Below are 21275 nucleotides of genomic sequence, written 5' to 3' on the forward strand. Positions count from 1 at the left end.
CCGGTGTGTCCCAAGGTTCCATCCTCTCCCCTCTACTCTACGTTCTTTACACGGCAGAAATGCCACCGCCTTCACCCCCCTTACACCTTCTCTAGCATGCTGATGACACCGCCTTCCTTGTACTCGTTCCCACCCTGCAACGCTCCCAGCACCTTCTCGAATCACATTTTGACTGGTTCACCGCTTGGTGTAACCAGTGGCTGCTCAAGGTCAATCCATCCAAGACCCAGGCAATCATTGTAGGCAAACCCACCCCTTCCTTCCATCTCCTCGATTTTTATCTCACTATCTACAACCGTCCTATCAACCTCACCCCCACCCTCAAGTACTTTGGCGTCACCCTTGATCGTCACCTCTCCTGGATCCCTCATCTCCAGATGATCCAAACCAAGGCACGCTCCCATCTCCACCTCCTCAAGCTCCTTTCTGGCCACCCATGGGGTCTGGACCCCTCCACCATCCTCCACACCTACATATTCCTCATCCACCCTATCCTCTGTTATGCCCACCTGCCTGGATCCATGCCCCTCCTACCTTCTACAAATCCCTTCAAATCCTGGAACGCCATGCGCTCCGCCTCGCCTATAGCATCCACCTCCCCTCCCCCAAGCGGATGATCTACAACTTAATTCTTCTTTCTTTTCCTCGAACGGATACTGAACCTTTACACCTCCTGCAAACTTGATCCCCCTCACCCACTTGCCTCTCCCATCCTTTTCCACCCTCATCTGCTGCCGCACCTGTAACTCCCACATCCTACCCGCTCTCTGTTTCTCCACACTCCATACCCTTGCCCAAGGTTGTTTCCACCAACTCCCCCTCCCTGATGATGCCCTCATCCCCTACATATACCCCTCCTACCAACTTTGATTATCCCCTTCCTCCACCTGTATTTTTTTTCTAAGGCACTCTCTTTCCCTTCTCTCCTTCCTCTTTTCTTCCTCCCTCCCTCCCTCCCCTTCCCCCTCCCTGGGCTTCCACACCCCCCTACCTTCTCCACTCCCCCTGCCTTCTCCTCTCCCACTGGCATCCAACCCCTCCAGCTCTCCTTCCTACCCTCACCTCTTCCCTCTGGCAGCCCCGGCTTTTTCGTGTGAACGGTGCATCTTCATGTGCCGGAGATCATCGCCAGTGCTCGTGTTTGTCTTCGTGTGAGAGCTTCAGTGTCTCTCCGTTTGTGCTCCTCCATTCACTTCTTCTCCATTGTGAACAGAGATGAACGTTTTTATCCAAACAGTGAGCCCGTGAAAGGCTTCATTCATTTTACTATGTCAGTCTCCCGTTTTTATCCACCATGTTTGTTTGTTTTCTGTCTTTCTGTTTTTCCTGTATGTGTTCTCTATGTATGAAGTGCAGCACAGATAGGCTGCTGCTAACCTACCTTTATTGTAAAGGTGTTGAAAAACAGTAAAAAAAACACCTAGCTCTATTTACATTGTCTACACTGTCTTGTTTCTAGCTTGTGTATTTCAAACGTCCAAAAAATTCTGCTACTGAATAGCAGTAATGATCTAATAAGAATAGACAGGCCTACTTGTTTACAATATCCTTAATTGTCTCAAAATCTTTATGTTTATAAAATGTAGGTTCACTCAGTAGACCTAAAGAAATAAAGAATATAAAAATTATATTGATAACAAAGGGTTATGAAGCCAGTCATATTTTCCATACATAACACATGGAATATTTCATTATTATAGTATTTTCATCTGTATGTAAAGTTTGCAGTAGGTGGATTGCAACCTATGAATTATTGTTATAATTACTGAATACTTCAATGGAATGACTAATTCGCTTCAAAATTACATACTACTTTTAGTTTATCTGTAGTAACGTAAATGTTGTGTGGGTGCAGGAGTGCCTTAAAGAAGTAGGAGCTCTTGTTTTGTATACTTGCTGTATAGTCTGTTCTTGTTACAAAAACAAAATTTAGTATTTTCAGTAGTCCTTTTTCAAAAAAAGCAACTCGCTTATTAGAAATCCCAATACTCATGACGTAGGCCAAAATTTTGTTACATAAACATTAAAATATCAGTTTAAGTTTTCTTAATAATTTAAATTTCATTAAAACAAGGTAGCTGTTAGTTTCAGAAGTATCTATTCTTACCAAAAAAGTGTAATTAAACATTTTAATTAATACTCCCCCCCCCCCCCTCCCCATGAACCATGGACCTTGACGTTGGTGGGGAGGCTTGTGTGCCTCAGCAATACAGATAGCCGAAATGTAGGTGCAACCACAACGGAGGGGTATCTGTTGAGAGGCCAGACAAACACGTGGTTCCTGAAGAGGGGCAGCAGCCTTTTCAGTAGTTGCAGAGGCAACAGTCTGGATGATTGACTGATCTGGCCTTGTAACACTAATCAAAACGGCCTTGCTGTGCTGGTACTGCAAATGGCTGAAAGCAAGGGGACACTACAGCCATAATTTTTCCCAAGGGCATGCAGCTTTTTTTACTGTATGGTTAAATGGTGATGGCATCCTCTTGGGTAAAATATTCTGGAGGTAAAATAGACCCCATTTGGATCTCTGGGTGGGGACTACTCAGGAGGACGTTGTTAACAGGAGAAAGAAAACTGGAATTCTATGGGTCGGAACATGGAATGTCAGATCCCTTAATCGGGCAGGTAGGTTAGAACCTTTAAAAAGGGAAATGGATAGGTTAAAGTTAGATATAGTAGGAATTAGTGAAGTTCGGTGGCAGGAGGAACAAGACTTCTCACAGGTGAACACAGAGTTATAAATACAAAAGCAAATAGGAGTAATGCAGGAGTGGGTTGAATAATGAATAAAAAAACAGGAATGTGGGTAAGCTGCTACAAACAGCATAGTGAGTGCATTATTGTGGCCAAGATAGATACGAGGCCCATGGCTATCAGAGTAGTACAAGTTTATATGCTGACTAGCTCTGCAGATGATGAAGAGATTGAAGAAGTGTACAATGAGATAAAAGAAATTATTCAGGTAGTGAAGGGAGATGAAAATTTAACAGTCACGGGTGACCGAAATTCGGTAGTAGGAAAAGGAATAGAAGGAAAAGTAGTAGGTGAATATGAAGGGGGGGGGGGGGAGTAAGGAATGAAAGAGGAAGCCGACTGCTAGAATTTTGCACAGAGCATAACTTAATCATCACTAACACTTGGTTCAAGAATCATAAAACAGATTGTATACATGGAAGAAGCCTCGAGATACTGACAGATTTCAGATAGATTATATAATGGTAAGACAGAGATTTAGCAACCAGGTTTTAAATTGTAAGACATTTCCAGGGGCAGATGTGGACTCTGACCACAATCTACTGGTTATGAATTGTAGATTAAAACAGAAGAAACTGCAAAAAGGTGGGAATTTAAGGAGATGGGGCCTGGATAAACTGACAGAACCAGAGGTTGTAAAGAGTTTCAAGGAGAGCTTTACGAAACAATTGAGAAGAATGGGGGCAAGAAATACAGCAGAAGAAGAATGGGTAGCTTTGAGAGATGAAATAGTGAAGGCAGCAGATGATCAAGTAGGTAAAAAGATGAGGACTAATAGTAATCCTTGGGTTACAGAAGAGATAATAAATTTGACTGATGAAAGGAGAAAATACAAAAATGCAGTAAATGAAGCAGACAAAAAGGAATACAAACGACTCAAAAATGAGATTAACAGGAAGTGCTAAATGTCTAAGCAGGAATGGCCAGAGGACAAATGTAAGGATGCAGAGGTGTATATCACTAGGGGTAAGATAGATACTGCATACAGGAAAATTAAAGAGACCTTTGGAGGAAAGAGAACCACTTGCATGAATATCAAGAGCTCAGATGGAAACCCAGTTCTAAGCAAAGACGGGAAAGCAGAAAGTTGGAGGGAGTATACAGAGGGTCTACATACGGCGATGTTCTTGAGGACAATATTATGGAAATGGAAGAGGATGTAGATGAAGATGAAATGGGAGATACGGTACTGCGTGAAGAGTTTGACAGAGCACTGAAAGACCTAAGTGAAAACAAGGCCCCGGGAGTATGCAAAATTCCATTAGAACTACTGAAAGCCTTGGGAGAGCCAGCCCTGACAAAACTCTACCATCTGGTGAGCAAGATGTATGAGAGAGAAATACCCTCAGACTTCAAGAAGAATATAATAATTCCAATCCCAAAGAAATCAGGTTTTGACAGATGTGAAAATAACCGAACTATCAGTTTAATAAGCCACAGATGCAAAATACTAACACAATTTCTTTACAGACAAATGGAAAAACTGGTAGAAGCCGACCTCAGGGAAGATCAGTTTGGATGAGTTTTCCTATTTTGGGGAGCAAAATAACTGATGATGGTCAAAGTAGAGAGGATATAAAATGTAGACTGGCAATGGCAAGGAAAGTGTTCCTGAAAAAGAGAAGTTTGTTAACATTGAGTATAGATTTAGGAGTAAGGAAGTATTTTCTGAAAGTATTTGTATGAAGTGTAGCCATGTATGGAAGTGAAATGTGGACAATAAATAGTTTGGACGAGAAGAGAATAGAAGCTTTCGAAATGTGGTACTACAAAAGAATGCTGAAGATTAGATGGGTAGATCACATAACTATTGACGAGGTATTGAATAGAATTGGGGAGAAGAGAAATTTGTCGCACAACTTGACTAGAAGTAGTGATGGGTTGGTAGGACCCATTATGAGGCATCAAGGGATCACCAATTTACTATTGGAGGGCAGAGTGGAGGGTAAAAATCGTAGAGGGAGACCAAGAGATGAACACACTAAACAGATTCAGAAGAATGTAGGTTGGAGTAGGTACTGGGAGATGAAGAATTTTGCACAGGATGGAGTAACATGGAGAGATGCATCAAATCAGTCTCCAGGCTGAAGACCACAACAACAACAATTAATATTTATCAACACAGTTTGTATTGTTTACTGATTACACATACATGATGTAGGCAAACAATTTTTCAGTTCCTGACATTTAAAAACATATCGCAACAATCTTTATAATGTGATTTCTCTGAAACCAAAGTAATTACTAATTAATTCTTCTGCCACAGTATCTCTAAATCAGTATGAAAGCAATGGCAACAACACAAAACAATTTATCATCATGTTTTTGTACTTACAGCCAATCTTATGTCCTTGACAAACTGAGACATTCCTTACAGTTTAACGTAATTCAACCATGTGTGAGAAATACAGGAGCTGTAGTAGGATAGTGAGTAAGGTGATTTGTTGCCAGTCTTGTAGAAAATATTCTCACTTGGAAGGGGCAAGGGTGCAATGGGGAGAACATTGGGAAAACAGAAGAGGCTCTTTCCTGGATCTGCGTCGTATTCAGTAGGCATATTTTGTTTGAAGAACAGAAAAGGAAGCAAGGAGGAATTGATCAGGATCAAGAAAGACAGAGGAAAGGACAGTGGTTGGGAACTGGCAGCTGTTAGGAAGAAAGAGTATGTAATCTGATAGTTTTATCATCAACACCAAAAACAGATATCTACCACTGCCAGAGTTAAGTGAAGAAGAGCCTCGGGTAGGACTAGGAGCAGGAAATGTCCAACACATTTCAACAGCTGTCAGGAAGCCTAGGAGCACACAAGGAGTTGGGAAGAAAAAAGTGGTGTTGATAGGTAGTAGTCATGGGCAAGATGTAGGCCCTCAGTTACAGAAAAAAATTAGGGCATCATACAAGGTCATGAGCATTTTCAAACCAAATTCAGGGCTATGGCAAGTGATGGATGACTTAGGGTCTTTAGCTAAGGATTTCTCAAAAGATGACCATATGGTGGTGGTGGGAAACAGCTGGGACAGGAATGGGTCATAAGACATAGATGGTGACCTGGACAAGACAGTTTCCCAGACTCATGGCAGAAATGCACAATTTGATGATCTGTTTCAGTGTCATGATCAGGCACAACTATATGGAGCTTTGAGGCAGAATAATGTGGGGCTACAGAAGGCACTCAAGGCAGTCAGATTTACACATGCTGCTGTCATGCCAGTTGGTACTATCAATAGATGGTGTGTCACTTGACATGTCCTACACTTAAGCAGGACTAGGAAGAGCAGATTAGTACAGTAGATTCATCAAAGTATATGGGGTGTATCTTGGGCCAAGCATGGTGAAATATTTGCTGTCATGCATAGGAGAAGTAGATCCTTTTTATGATAAATCCAGATAACAGATTCCTCCAATTAAAGAGTATCTGCAACAGATAAAAGTTTCTGAAACAATCATTCACAATATGGGTATTTTCACATGTCATAAGAAAACAAGAACCCATCATAAAAAGTGTTATGGACATTTCAGAGACTTAACAACTCTTCATGAAATCATATAATCAACAAAACATTAAATACAACAGTCTGAAGTTGAGATCCACTCTTTGAACTGCTCAGTAGTTTTTGTCACTGAGCACTGGTGTAAAGACACAGAAATCCAACATGTATTATTAGCATTGTATGAAAGGACAGACTCTTACCACAAGGCTGCTTCAAAGAGTTCAGGATTGTGCATTTATATAAGAAAAGGAATGCAGCTCAAATCAAGGTGCATCCTTGCTACAATAAGTGAAGAAAACACTTTGAAATATCAGCTACTGAATTAACTGGGCTTGATATAACCAAAAAAATTAATTATATTGTGTGTGCATCAAGTTCCTAGTGGTAGTGTGGGAACTCTTTTTCAATAAATTAATAGAAGTTCTAAATAAAGTCTCAAACACAAAAGTAAACAAACCTCTCTGTGGAGACATAAACACAAATATCAAAACAAAACAAGTAGAACCCTCATCAATATTCTTCAGAGTTTTGGCTTGTCACTGTTGGTCAACAGTGTACTAAATATTACTGCAGTGACTCCATTAGTGATTGACAATGTGGCCACAGATATGGACAGGGAAAAGTGTGATGTAACTGAAAAATATCTTTGACTGTCAGACCATTTCTGGCAAATAACAACAGTGAAATCTGGCATGGGAAAATCCCCTAAACTGCAAGCTTACAAAAGACATCTGTCAGAAATAAAAATAGAAGGTATTTCAAAATAACATGCAAAACCGAAGTTGGGATGAATTATATGGAGAAACTGATGTAAATGTAAAAATCTCTAAATTCTCAACATTTTTAAATTGCATTTTGAAAAGACATTTCCCAAGGCACCCACATCATATCAGTGTCTCACAAAACAAATGGATAACAGCAGATACAAAAAGTCCTCCAGAGCCATTAAGTACCTCAGTTCAATGAAAAAGAGTCATAATGAGTCAGAGTTCTGAAATAACTCCTCTGAAAGCTGTGATAAAACTACCAGGGGTCAAGTATCTAACGATATGGTTTTGATGATGAAAGAAGGGAGGGATCTTTTGAGAAGGTTTCCCCAACTCCCCCATTTTGGCCTGAGCTGCTAGAGGTGGCAGTCATGTGTGTATGAGGTGTGCTTGCTTGTGTGAATGAATGATATGTTTCTCTTTCTCTGATGAAGGCTGTGGCTGAAAGCTTATGTTTAAGTGTCTTTTAATTGTGTCTGACTTAACGTGTAAGCTTTATGATAAGTAGCAATGTGTCTTTTTCCTACATTGTTGATATTCTTACCTTGAGTTTCTGTTGTTTGTATTTTGACAATATATGTTAATAATGGGCATGTTTAATGGCATGCTACTTATAGAAAAGGAAACAGTAAGGCTGGCTTCTATGCTCCCAGTAGTTGAAAGGGTAACATTTAGAGACCTCATTGACCTGATTTTGAAATATGAAGCAGCTTATCAATAGATCATGGATGCAGAACAAGTCACTAGTAGGAACAGTAAAGACCTGCAAAAACAGTTACATTTATTATGACTTAGCATTACTACTTATCACAGTATGTAAACACAGGTATTCATATGTCTAGTGGTTAGGTTGGTGTTGGGGGGTTGTTTTGGGGGAAGATACCAAACTGCGAGGTCATCGGTTTTAGGGAAGGACGGGGAAGGAAGTCAGCCGTGCCCTTTCAAAGAAACTATCCCGGCATTTGCCTGGAGCGATTTAGGGAAATCACGGAAAACCTAAATCAGGATGGCCAGACGCGGGATTGAACCGTCATCCTCCCAAATGCGAGTCAAGTGTGCTAACCACTGCGCCACCTCGCTCGGTCTAGTGGTTAGGACATTCATCACCAGCACCATGTGATGTTTCAAATATCACTAATTGTATTGTGTGATAATGACCTGCAAGAGTAAGACATCTTATAGCAAAAATGTTAAGGTATACATGAAGCAGGCAGTGTGTACCCCACTGGTGTACATTAACTACTTCAGACACCTCTCAGATTGGAGAAGTGATTACCCTATTTTCTAAGCAGAAAAAGTAATGTAATAAGTAAAAACAATGAAAGAAATCACATTCCATGGACTCAGAAAGTAATTGTAGGCCACCAAACCACAGCATTTGTGTCCTACGCTGCTACAGCGGTGTAGACAGTGTGGGGATGTAGAACCACTAGCTCTATCCCCCAATAATATTGCTGCATTACCACAGCACGAACAACTGTATCTGTGCTGTGCTGTGCTGTGCTCCGCAAATAAAAGTATTCATAGTAAATGAAGAGAGTGTGAGTGATTATTTATCATCATAATTACCACGCCTGCTCCCCACTACCTACAACATCAAAACAAACATATGCACAAGGCAACTCTCAAAAAATGATCAAAATGAATTTTTACAGTGGAAAGAAGAAACTGGAAGTATGACACATTCAAAGTTTGTTAAAATACATAGGTCAACTAGCTCTACACATTACTATGGTTGCTATCAGTCAGATAACTTTATCTCCAACATTAAAAGCACAAGACATCTTAACTTGACAGGCAGCAACAAAATGCATGTAAAGTGCCCTACAGAGATGAAAGTCACCATACACGAAGGTGAAAGATACCAAGTAATTTCGTGTCAGCCTGCATTGGTCATAAGCAAGAGTTAAGCTACCTGTCACTGAATTAAAGAGAACAGGAAACTTTAGATGTATATATTGCAACAGTAATTCAGTTTGACAAAGCTCTAGACAACATACAAGCAAGCTTGCAGGATTCAAACTTGCGGAGAATCCATTTGACAGCCTAGTAGGACTTATGTAATGTTGCAACAAGACCTATCCTCCAAGTCAGTCAGGCATCAAAATGATACAAGCAGTGTTGACACTTGGGTAAAAGAAATGAACTAAGCTGCAAACACACTCCTGGAAATTGAAATAAGAACACGGTGAATTCATTGTCCCAGGAAGGGGAAATTTTATTGACACATTCCTGGGGTCAGATACATCACATGATCACACTGACAGAACCACAGGCACAGAGACACAGGCAACAGAGCATGCACAATGTTGGCACTAGTACAGTGTATATCCACCTTTTGCAGCAATGCAGGCTGCTATTCTCCCATGGAGACGATCGTAGAGATGCTGGATGTAGTCCTGTGGAATGGCTTGCCATGCCATTTCCACCTGGCGCCTCAGTTGGACCAGCGTTCGTGCTGGACGTGCAGACCGCGTGAGACGACGCTTCATCCAGTCCCAAACATGCTCAATGGGGGACAGAGCCGAAGATCTTGCTGGCCAGGGTAGTTGACTTACACCTTCTAGAGAACGTTGGGTGGCACGGGATACATGCGAACGTGCATTGTCCTGTTGGAACATCAAGTTCCCTTGCCGGTCTAGGAATGGTAGAACGATGGGTTCGATGACGGTTTGGATGTACCGTGCACTATTCAGTGTCCACTCGACAATCACCAGAGGTGTACGGCCAGTGTAGGAGATCGCTCCCCACACCATGATGCCGGGTGTTGGCTCTGTATGCCTCGGTCGTATGCAGTCCTGATTGTGGCGCTCACCTGCACGGTGCCAAAGACGCATACGACCATCATTGGCACCAAGGCAGAAGCGACTCTCATCGCTGAAGACGACACGTCTCCATTCGTCCCTCCATTCACACCTGTCGCGACACCACTGTAGGCGGGCTGCACGATGTTGGGGCGTGAGCGGAAGACGGCCTAACGGTGTGCGGGACCTTAGCCCAGCTTCATGGACACGGTTGCGAATGGTCCTTGCCGATAGCCCAGGAGCAACAGTGTCCCTAATTTGATGGGAAATGGCGGTGCGGTCCCCTACGGCACTGCGTACGGTCCTACGGTCTTGGCGTGCGTCCGTGCGTCGCTGCGGTCCGGTCCCAGGTCGACGGGCACGTGCACCTTCCGCCGACCACTGGCGAAAACATCGATGTACTGTGGAGACCTCACGCCCCACGTGTTGAGCAATTCGGCGGTACGTCCACCCGGCCTCCCGCATGCTCACTATAAGCCCTCGCTCAAAGTCCGTCAACTGCACATACGGTTCACGTCCACGCTGTCACGGCATGCTACCAGTGTTAAAGACTGCGATGGAGCTCCGTATGCCATGGCAAACTGGCTGACACTGACAGCGGCGGTGCGGTGCACAAATGCTGTGCAGCTAGCGCCATTCGACGGCCAACACCGCGGTTCCTGGTGTGTCCGCTGTGCCGTGCATGTGATCATTGCTTGTACAGCCCTCTCGCAGTGTCCGGAGAAAGTATGGTGGGTCTGGCACACCGGTGTCAATGTGTTCCTTTTTCCATTTCCAGGAGTGTATGTACGGCATTTTAAAAACAACAACTTAGCTGAGAACATCAAGAACTGAGGAGTGAAGGATTCATACTAATATAATGACAAATACACAGTGTGAAATGTTAAATATTCATGAAACCCATGGGCTTAATGGATATGACTTTGGAGTTAGCACTCTGTTAGTACTGGATGACCTCAGGCAAGGGTTCACATGTGCTTTCCTGATTTGAACCAGGAACTATGTGAAATCACATGTTGGACCAATTTACCCCAATATATTCATGTCAAATTTGGCAGAGCCTAATAATAATCCATGGAACAGTACAATAGAAGCTCCTACAATGAATCTTTATTATACCTGGCATGTGGTTAGAGTATGGAAAACTAATGTAAGATGAAAGCTGCAGATCTGAATAAAAGAAATGAGGCATACCAGCTCATTAAATCAGTGTCAGAGTTGAGAAATGTAATGTAGAGGACAAGGGGTTATTTTTAGGAAATATGTTGTGAAATTGTGATTTAGTGTGTTTCAATATGCGATGTGCCAGCCTCACGGCAAACGGCAGACAAAGGCTAGCCAGTGCGTTATGCAGGTGACACAGTTTTGCAGCGAGCATCAGTATGTGTGTGCATGTGCGGCAGCCATCAACAGCCAGAACACAGCATTAGCAGAATTACGTAGCGGCGGGCCGCGTGTATGTGGTTGCCTTAGCTAACTCATCAAGAGTGTTCTAATTAACATGGAGCTGCGTAACCAGCAGATTCAGCAGCAGTCTGCACTATTTAATTGAATTAGAGGTGGGCGTCGGCATCGGTTTGACCAGTTGGGCATTCGGTCACTGTTACATCATCATCATCAGTGACGCTGTCCTCGAGGACTGGCCGGCGGAGGGCATTGCCCACACCGGTGACTCCCAGCATTGTCACAAGCCACAGCATCTGCAGGAGGTGAGATAGGACGGGCCTCATGCCTCTAACCTCCTACTAGCTGCACAGCCACTGACCGAGCATGGCATCATGTTCCCTGGGCTGCGCGCATCAGCACGTCTCCACTGTGACACGAAATGTATGGGAAGAACCAACAATAAAGAGGAAGATTGCTAAAAACAGCCACCTTCTTCTACCTAGCCACGCCCTACAACCCCAACCACGCCACCCGCTCCGGTCATACTATTACAAGTAGTGTCAGTCAGGCAACCTGGGTGTCACGTGACAGTAGTGGTCTGCTCCCTGGATTTGGAAGAATTTGTGGCTGGTGATCGACGAGGATAAGTGGCACCTGAGAAGGGCAACTCTGGATCAGCAACTCATGCAATGTGACAAGGAAGTGCCAATTTTTCGTTTGGAGGTTTGTCTGAACCTTTAGCACAGTCCGTCTTCTTTTCCTGTACTTCTTTCTGGGCTTACTGTAGTCTTGATTCAATAGCTGGTAGTGATGGAGCAGTCTGTGTCAGCCAAGGTAGCTATTCAGCAGCTACTTCAGTGAGTGTCGGAATTAGAGATAGAGCTTGCTTGGTCTAAAGAAGCGAGCAAGGAACTATTTCCTATTAATGCAGTAATTCTTGACACTAACGCTGCATCTTTGGTCATGCCTTTCTCGAGAAAAGCTGGGGAGGATGTTATGAATTTTTTTTTTTTTTTTTTTTTTTTTTTTTTTTGAGAACTTTACCACGGCCCCTAAATTGGGAAATTGAGATGCAGAAACACTTTTGAATGTGGCCAAGTTGAAAGTAACTGGGGATGCCAGAGCGTACATTACATGCCATGATGAGTTAAGGGATGTTCGGACATTTGAAGCATTCAAAAAAGAGTTGCTGGAAAGGTATTGGAGGAAAAATACGTATAGATAATGTCAGGAACAATTGAATAGAATGTATCAAAAGAATGGGGAATTAATAGAAGCTTTTGTAGGTCGAATCCGAAAAATTAATGTTACTACCTATGACCTAATGGATTCTGATAGGGTTAATGAAGCAATTCTGCAGGAAGCAGAACAGAGGGCACTAGACGCATTTTTGCGGGGAATAGAATCCGAAACCTCGCACAAGATTAGGATGGAATTCCCTAAGACTCTCAATGAGGCAGTCAGAATCGCTGTGGCGTTAGAGGAAGTTGAAGCAGTAACAAAGACGTGGGACAGGAAAGCAGTGTTTAATGCAGAAATAAAATGTTTCAGATGTGGTCAGATGGGACACATTAGACGCGATTGCAAGGAAGTGCAGTGCAGGAAATGCAGACATTGGAGTCATCAGGAGCGTAATTGCAATGGGTCCTGGAAAAAACATGATAGGAAACTGCAAGGTGGCCCTCACCCCACATCAGTTAAATGGGGCAGGGGGTTGTGTGTCCACTGTGAAACACCCCCGGTAAGGATTAATGCTAGTGCAGAATCAGTGGCAGACTTTTTTCTGACTGGCTTGGTGAAGGGCAGACCATGCAGATTTTTATTGGGTATTGGGTCTCAGGTATCTGTGGCGAGTAGAAACGTACTCGGTAAAGTAGAATTAAAACCACCACACTGGACATTAAATGGCGTGGGTGGGGGACAGCTGAAGTCACTCGGATCAGCGGTGTTAAACTACCAAGAGGAAATGTGGAACTTCCAGGCAAAGGTAGAAGTTCTTCCAGTTTTTGGCAGCAGCTATGATGTCATACTCGGATTGGATTTCATGGTTGCGCATCACGCAAAAGCTAACCTGGAATGGCGTACAGTAGAACTGGACAGAATACCATTTCACCTAGGTTCTGCAGCCGAAAAACCATTACTGTCGCAAGGAAGTGGGCCACCTAAACTGCATACAAGGTACCAACGAGTACAGGGAAAATAATCTTGGCAGATGTTGGAGGTAGCGTGCCGGTAAATTCGTTGTTAGCTTGGGTACAAATTAGCTGCACATGTAAGTAGAGATAATATGATGAGAGGAGGAGTTGCCATATATGTCAAAAGCTTCCACAGTGCAAAAAATTTAGAAACTAAAAATTTTTGTGTAGAGCAACATATAGCTTGTGCCACTGAACTTAAACTAAATGATGGCACTTTCATAATTGTAATAGTGTATAGGTCCCCCTCAGGGAATTTCCAGCTATTTCTAGAAAACTTGGATGCTTTGTTGTGCTATCTGTCAGACAGGGGGAAGCAAATTATCATTTGTGGGGATTTCAATGTTGATTCCCTGAAAGAGTGTAATAGGAAGAATGACCTTTTAGTATTACTCAGTTCTTTCAATTTGAGCTCCGTCATTGATTTTCCTACTCGTATAATAAAGAACAGCAGTACATTGATAGATAACTTTTTTATAGACCAAGATAAGTTTAAGGACATAAATGCTTATCCTGTTGAGAATGGTCTTTCAGATCATAGTACACAGCTTGTTACAGTACATGACATAGCTCCATGCAGTATAATAAATCAGACTTTCAAAGCAGTGCGTTCAATTAACAATATAAATATTGCAAACTTTAGGGAAAGCCTACAGCAGCTAGACTGGGATGAAGTGTATAAGGAACCCGATGCAAACTTGAAATATAACTTATTTCACAATACATTTTTAAGGGTATTTGAAAATTGTTTTCCCAAGAAAATAGTTAAACATAATTCCAAGAAAACATATAAAAAACCTTGGCTAACTAAAGGAATAAGAATATCTTGCAACCGCAAAAGAGAACTGTATCTAACAGCAAGAGGGAGTACTGACCCCGAAATTGTTCAATATTATAAAAACTATTGTGTGGTACTAAGAAAAGTTATTAAAAAGTCCAGAAGCATGTGTATCCTGTCTGAGATCAGTAACTCTGATAATAAAATTAAAGCAATTTGGAATATTATTGAAAGGGAAACACGGCAACCAAGAGCACAGGAAGACTTTAGTGCAATAAAACTGAATGACAAGTGCACTAACAAACAATCAGAAATTGAAAATATTTTGAATAATCATTTTTTAAATGTTGTGGAGAAAATAGGATCTAGATCTTCACTAGAAGAGGCAAGGCTATTAATAGAAGAGGCCATACCTGCGCAGTTTGAAACAACTGTAATTCCACCAACCTCTCCCTCTGAAATCAGTAAATAATAAACTCACTGAAAAGTAAAAGCTCTTACGGAATTGATGGCATTTCCAGCAAAGTACTTAAAGCTTGTTCCCAACAGATAAGTAGGATTCTCAGCCACGTATGTAATAGCAGGGTGTTTTCCCTGATAGACTTAAATATGCCATTGTAAAATCATTGCATAAAAAGGGGGATACGTCGGATGTCAACAACTACCACCCAATCTCTCTTCTGACAGCTCTATCAAAAATTTTTGAGAAAGTAATGTATTCAAGAGTAGCCTCCCATATTTGTAAAAATAAAGTACTAACAAAATGTCAGTTTGGTTTTCAGAAAGGCTTTTCAACAGAAAATGCCATATATGCTTTCACTGATCAAATATTAAATGCTCTGAATAACCGGACATCACCCATTGGTATTTTTTGTGATCTTCAAAGGCCTTTGATTGTGTAAATCATGGAATTCTTTTAGATAAGCTAAATCATTATGGTTTGAGTGGGGCAGTGCACAAATGGTTTAATTCATACTTAACTGGAAGAATGCAGAAAGTTGAAGTAAGTGGTTCGTGTAATGTTAAAACAACAGCTGATTCCTCAAACTGGGGTGCTATCAAGGACGGGGTCCCACAGGGTTCGGTCTTAGGTCCTTTACTGTTCTTGATATACATTAATGACTTACCATTCCACATTGATGAAGATGCAAAGTTAGTTCTTTTTGCTGATGATACAAGTATAGTAATAACATCCAAAAACCAAGAACTAAGTGATGTAATTGTAAATGATGTTTTTCACAAAATTATTAAGTGGTTCTCAGCAAACGGACTCTCTTCAAATTTTGATAAAACACAGTATATACAGTTCCGTACAATAAATGGCACAACTCCAGTAATAAATATAGAATTTGAACAGAAGTCTGTAGCTAAGGTAGAATTTTCAAAATTTTTAGGTGTGTCCATTGATGAGAGGTTAAACTGGAAGCAACACATTGATGGTCTGCTGAAACGTCTGAGTTCAGCTACGTATGCTATTAGGGTTATTGCAAATTTTGGTGATAAGAATCTCAGTAAATTAGCTTACTATACCTACTTTCATTCACTGCTTTCGTATGGCATCATATTCTGGGGTAATTCATCGTTGAGTAGAAAAGTATTCATTGCACAAAAACGTGTAATCAGAATAATTGCTGGAGCCCACCCACGGTCATCCTGCAGACATCTATTTAAGGATCTAGGGATCCTCACAGTAACCTCACAGTATATATATTCCCTTATGAAATTTGTTGATAATAATCCAACCCAATTCAAAAGTAATAGCAGTGTGCATACCTATAACACCAGGAGAAAGGATGATCTTCACTATGCAGGGTTAAATCTGACTTTGGCGCAGAAAGGGGTAAACTTTGGGCTCCTACCAAACAGCATCAAAAGCCTGACAGATAGCCAACTAACATTTAAAAATAAATTAAAAGAATTTCTAGATGACAACTCCTTCTACTCATTGGCTGAATTTTTAGATACAAACTAAGTATAAAAAAAAAAAAAAAAAAAAAAAAAAAAAAAAAAAAAAAAAACTTAATCATTAGTGTCATGCAATATTTTGTGTAATGTAATTTCTTGTACAGACATCTTTTATTAACCTGACACGTTCCACATCATTACGAAGTGTTGTATTCATGATCTATGGAACAAGTATTAATCTAATCTAATCTAATCTAATCATTGAACCTTTGTCTAAGGATGAGCCGCTGGATAAAATGAAGTGTTTTATGCGCTGTAGCATGTTCTACGTGTGGGAGATAGAAGGAAAAAGAGGTTGTGCCTATCAGTATTGATAATTATGGCCTTGAAGAGGTGCAGTTAGCACAGGGTACCGTAATAGCGAATCTGGAGATAATAGGGGAAGATAACCTGGATAAGGATTTCGCAGCAGATTACACAATGCCGGGAGAGTCTGTCAGCTGGTCTGCACTGAGGGGTAAACTAGCACATTTAGAAGGGCAAGACAGAGATGTCATGGAGAATCTTTTGACGGAATATAAAGAGTTATTTAATTCTCATGGTCCACTACCCGTCACACAGTTAGTTCAACATTACATCCCCACTGGAAGTGAAGCACTGGTGTATAAACATCCATACCGTGTTCCAAAAAGTTTACAGCCTGTCATAGAAGAATTTATTAATCAACAGCTTAGGCATGGAATAATAGAAACCAGTAGTAGTCCCTTGTCCGCTCCTGTCGTAATGGTGAGTAAAAAAATCACCTGATAGGGGCAAGGCGTATCGTTTTTGTTGTGATTATGGTTTCCTGAATCAAAAAACTGTATCGGATGCATACCCAATGCCTAATATCACTGAAACTCTGGATAATATGGGTCAGTGTCGGTACTCTATGATCTTGGATCTTCGAAGTGGGTACCACCAAGTGGAGGTCACCCTGGCAGACTGACCGAAGACAGCTTTTTCAACACCTACAGGTCATTTTCAGTATCGGTGAAAGCGTTTTGGACTCAAAAATTCTCCAGCAACCTTCCAACAGTTACTAGATAGCGTGTTACGAGGGCTGAAACCTAATCAGTGTTTGGTATATTTGGACGACATAATTGTTTCCTCAAATGGCGTGAAGAACATGTGCGCCATTTGCGCGAAGTTTTCTATCATCTGAAAGTAGCACGGTTAACTCTTCATATGGAAAAATGTCATTTTTTGTTGCAAGAAGTCCATTAGTTATATCATATTATAGGACAGGAGGGTGTCTGCACAGATCCAAAGCTTGTAGAGGTGGTAATGAATTTTCCTACAGCTACAAAAGTCTTATTTAGGTCTCACCAATTTTTACAGGAGGAATATTACAAAATTTGCGGAAATTGCAAAGCCCCTCACACAGTTGTTGAAGAAGGTAGCAAAATTTCACTGGTCAGCAGAATGCGAAGAGGATTTTCAATAGTTAAAAAAATTGTTAACATCTAGTCCGGTTTTGGCTTTTCCAGAGTTCAGTAAACAATTTACATTATCTTGTGACTTTAGCAATTTTGCTTTGGGTATTGTATTATCTCAGGAAATAGATGGGCAGGAACACCCAATAGCATATGCCTCCAGACAGCTAAACAATGCAGAAAAAAATTAGTCAACAACTAAGAAGGAGATCAGAATGAGCTGTGAGGACCAGGCATGAGTCGTGCTTCAGTAGCTCAGATGGTAGAGCACTTGCCCCCGAAAGGCAAAGGTCCCGAGTTCGAGTCTCGGTCGGACACACAGTTTTAATCTGCCAGGAAGTTTCAGATCAGCCCACACTCCACTTCAGAGTGAAAATCTCATTCTGGAAACATCCCCCAGGCTTTGGCTAAGCCATGTCTCCGCAATATCCTTTCTTTCAGGAGTGCTAGTTCTGCAAGGTTCGCAGGAGAGCTTCTGTAAAGTTTGAAAGGTAGGAGACGAAATATTGGCAGAAGTAAAGCTGTGAGGACCGGGCATTAGTCGTGCTTCAATAGCTCAGATGGTAGAGCAGTTGCCAGCGAAAGGCAAAGGACCCGAGTTTGAGTCTCGGTCGGGCACACAGTTTTAATCTGCCAGGAAGTTTTGAGAAGGAGTTGTTGGCATTAATTTTCGGAATAACCTATTTCTGGCGTTATTTGTATGGACGACGTTTCAAGGTGATTACTGACCATGGAAAGCTTAAGTGGTTGTTAGGGCTTAAAGACCCAATGAGTAGATTATCTAAGTGGGCTTTGTGTCTTAGTGAGTACGATTTTGAAGTGATTCATCAACCGGGTAAATCACACGGAAATACGGATGGTCTGAGTCGTAAGGTATGCGCCATGGAACGCACAGGAATAAATGAGAACGAATGGGAGGAGGCACAAACTGCTGACACAGATTGTCAACGATTTACCTCGCAGTGACAGTTCATCGTGGAAGACGGGGTATTGTAGCATAAAACTATGAATGGTCCATGCATTGTCGTACCAGCAAAATTGCGAAGCGAAATTTTAAGGCAAGCACATGATTCAATGTTTTTTGCTCAGTCAGGTCAAAGAGCAACGGAAAGGAGGGTAGCACAGAGTTTATTGGTGGTCAACATGTAGGCAAGATCAGTATGTAAAGAAATGCATTCTGTGTGCTCAACGGGCGGAATTGAGTCATCAGAAAATTGTGTTCCAACGACTACCAGAAGCAGATAGACCTTTTCAATTACTTGACTTAGATGTCTTGGGACCGTTTGTGCAAACACCAGCGTGTAATCTCTATGTTTTAACAATAATAGATTATTTTTCACGCTATGTATTTATGACAGCTATTCTGGACCAGCAAGCTGAAACAGTGGCTCACGCCAAGGTACATCAATGGATATCGACATTCGGAACCCCTGAAACTATAATTACAGATCAAGGGACAAACTTTATGTCCGATTTGATGAAACAATTATGCAAGTTGTTTCATGTAAAGAAATTGAGAACGAGCGCGTTACACCCACAGGCTAATGGTCAGACAGAGAGAGTTCATCATACAATAACTAAGATGTTAAGTTATAATGCAAATTCGCAACACAACAATTGCGATACCCTATTGGCACTTGTAACGATGGCGTATAACTCAAAAGTGCATGGAAGTACAGGATTGTCTCTGTATGAAGTACTGTTCTGTCGGAAGATGGCATCTCCGTTTTAATTGCTCAAGACCCCACCAGGAACCAATATTTCGGCTGTTAAGGATTTATTCACAAAGTTGAAAACAATCTGGCGGCAGGTGAAAAAAAATGAACACTAAAACGTTAGAGAGACAAGACAAAGTTCACAATAGAAAGGTGGCTTTACCCAAATATCATGTAGGACAATGGGTGGTGATGACTAATCCATATGTGCCAAAAGGCAAAATGAAAAAAATTCTATCCCATTATCAGGGTCCTTTCCAGGTGATCGAGATGACAACGGTGGTGAATGTAAAATTACAGCTTCCAACTCGCCCTACTATTATGCGTGTGAGCTGAATTAGGCCTTTCAAAGCGAATTTTGAGGAACTTCCTTCATTGTCTGCAGTAACTTCTAGTGGAGAGAAAGATGAATCTAAGAAACAGAATAAGAAAGGAGTAGATAAACAAGACAATCAAGTTACTTGTGGAAGCAATCAGACATGCTATTATGCTCTTAGGGCAGGTGTAAAAAGGAAGAGCTAATGTGCGTTGTTTTTCTTTTGTTTCTCAGGAGGCATGACATTCTGGTAAGACCAGCAGTTCTAGCGTCATGGGTTGTGCTGAAGAGGAAAGTGGGAAGGTGTGCAGTATCTCTCAATATAGTAATTGTGTTTTGCTGTTGCAACTTAGCTGAAGCCTTGAAGGTATGTCCTATATCAAGTAGTGTTTTGTTCTCACGACAAGCGGACGTAATTATGTCCGGACATCAATGGACTGTAATATTTGGGTGGTTAAAGACGAAATCTGTAAATTAGAGGATACATTCAATGAACTTCATTCGATGGTGGCTGATCAGTCATGGTTTAATGACACACATGGGGAATATCAGCTACTACGTTCAGCTTTTGCACATTTACAAGCTCAGCCGTGGCAAACAGCAGGGTTAGTCCCACACATCCCTAGGGAAAGAGGATGGTTAGACACAGGTGGCCATATCCTAAAAACTGTTTTTGGGATCACTGACACGGAAGATATTAAAAGTATTAATGAAACGCTATGGCAGGTACAGGATAATGTGAATAGCAACCAGGGAATGCTAGATCTTCACACAACCCAAATAGAGAGTTTGGAGAAAGATGTAGTTAATAATACGCACCAATTGCAAACTTTGGCCCCGACCTTGATGTCCCACATTAAGGCCACAGCCGACAAAACCAGTCAAGACTTGGGTATAATCAAGTACCAGTTGGATATCATCAATTCACAGCTGATAATCACTAACCTGCTCCGTTTTCTTGATGATAGTATTACAGAAGCATGCATAGAAGCCTCCAAGATCGCTGATGTTCCACTTGGCGTAGCCATCGTGAATTTCCGTTGCCCAACAGTGCATATTATGCCAGTTTACGTTACCGCTGTTGGTGAATGACACTTTGTCGATAAATAGAATGTGTGCAAAAAATCTGTCGTCGTCTCGTAATGTCTCTTGTGCCCAGTGGCAGCACTATACAGGATTTTCAAAGTCGTTGCCATGCAATTCGTGATGCATAGAAATATGGAACGGGTGCAATCGATGTTACTGTAGCATTCTCAACCATAACGTTTTTGAGATTCCCGATTCTCACGCAATTTATGTGCTACTGATGTGTGGATTAGCTGCGGCAGCAGCTAAAACACCTACTTGGGTATCATCATTTGTTGCAGGTCGTGACTGACGTTTGACATGTGGCTGAACATATTGTGTTTCCTTAAATAACGTAACTATCCAGTGAACGTTCCAGACACTTGCATGATTTCGTCCAGGATACCGAGCAGCATACATAGCACACGCCTGTTGGGCATTTTGATCACAATATTCATACATCAACACAATATCAATCTTTTCTGCCATTGGTAAAATGTCCATTTTAACACGGGTAGTGTATCATGAAGGAAATACCGTCAGCCCTGGCGAAATGTTATGTGATACCACGTACTTATACATTTGTGACTACTACAGCGCCATCTAACACAAAGCGAAAAAAGA

The sequence above is a fragment of the Schistocerca gregaria genome, chromosome 1 (genome assembly GCF_023897955.1).
Source record: "Schistocerca gregaria isolate iqSchGreg1 chromosome 1, iqSchGreg1.2, whole genome shotgun sequence".
Taxonomy (NCBI): Eukaryota; Metazoa; Arthropoda; class Insecta; order Orthoptera; family Acrididae; genus Schistocerca; species Schistocerca gregaria.